Consider the following 1,775-nt stretch of genomic DNA (forward strand, 5'->3'; position numbering starts at 1 on the left):
ACAGTGTGTGCATGGGACCTTTTGAAGGAGGTCGCCATTATCTTCATTACCTCCACCATAGTTTGGCCTTAGGTCAAACAACAAAGAGGGAACACAGCCCCGCCCTTCAACAGAAAATTGGGTAAAAGATTTACTGAGCATGGCCCTGCCCATCAGAACAAGACCCAGTTTCCCCCTCAGTCAGTCTCTCCCATCAGAAATTTTCCAAAAGTCTCTTATCCTTCTCCATCAGAGGGCAGACAGACTGAAAACCACAATCACAGAAAACTAACCAATCTGATCACATGGGCCACAGCCTTGTCTAACTCAGTGAAACTATGAGCCATGCTGTGTAGGGCCACCCAAGATGGATGCGTCATGGTGGAGAGTTTTGACAAACCATGGCCCACTGGACAAGGGAATGGCAAACCACTTTAGCATTCTTGCCTTGAGAACCCCATGAACAGTATGAAAAGGAAAAAAGATATGACACTGAAAGATGAACTCCCTAGGTCGGTAGGTGCCCAATATACTACTGGAGATCAGTGGAGAACTAACTCTAGAAAGAATGAAGAGATGGATCCAAAGCAAAAACAATACCCAGTTGTGGATGTGACTGGTGATGGAAGTAAAGTCCAATTCTGTAAAGAGCAATATTGCATAGGAACCTTGAATGTTAGGTCCATGAATCAAGGTAAATTGAAAGTGGTCAAACAGGAGACAGCAAGAGTGAATGTTGACATTTAGGAATCAGCAAACTGAAATGGACTGGGATGGGTGAATGTAATTTAGATGACCATTATATCTACTACTGTGGGCAAGAATCCCTTAGAAAAAATGGAGTTAGCTATCATAGTCAACAAAAGAGTCTGAAATGCAGTATTTGGGTGTAATCTCAAAAATGACAGAATGATCTCTGTTCATTTCCAAGGCAAGCCATTCAATATCACAGTAATCCAAGTTTATGCCCTGACCAATAATGCTAAAGGAGCTGAAGTTGAACAGTTCTATGAAGACCTACAAGACCATCTAGAACTAACACCCAAAAAAGATATCCTTTTCATTATAGGGGTCTGGAATACAAAAGTTGGAAGTCAAGAAATACCTGAAAAAAAAAAAAAAAAAAAGAAATACCTGGAGTAATAGGCAAATTTGGCCTTGGAGTACAGAATGAAGCAGGGCAAAGGCTAACAGAGTTTTGCCAAGGGAATGCACTGGGCATAGCAAACACCCTCTTCCAACTACACAAGAGACAACTCTACACATGCACATCATGAAATGGTCAACACCGAAATCAGATTGATTACATTCTTTGCAGCCAAAGATGGAGAAGCTCTATACAGTCAGCAAAAACAAGACAGGGAGCTGACTGTGGCTCAGATAATGAACTCCTTATTGCCAAATTCAGACTTAAATTGAAGAAAGTAGGGAAAACCACTAGACCATTCAGGTAGGACCTATATCAAATCCCTTATGACTGTACAGTGGAAGTGACAAAATAGATTCAAGGGATTAGATCTGATAGACAGAGTGCCTGAAGAACTATGGATGGAGGTTCATGACATTGTACAGGAGACAGTGATCAAGACCATCGCCAAGAAAAAGGAATGCAAAAAGGCAAAATGGTTGTCTGAGGAGGCCTTACAAATAGCTGAGAAGAGAAGTGAAAGGCAAAGCAGAAAAGGAAAGATATACCCATTTGAATATAGAGTTCCAAAGAATAGCGAGGAGAGATAAGAAAGCCTTCCTCAGCGATCAATGCAAAGAAATAGAGGAAAACAACAGAATGGGAAAGA

Source organism: Bison bison, unplaced genomic scaffold (assembly GCF_000754665.1).
Source record: "Bison bison bison isolate TAMUID 2011002044 unplaced genomic scaffold, Bison_UMD1.0 scf7180017864072, whole genome shotgun sequence".
In the NCBI taxonomy this organism is placed as follows: Eukaryota; Metazoa; Chordata; class Mammalia; order Artiodactyla; family Bovidae; genus Bison; species Bison bison.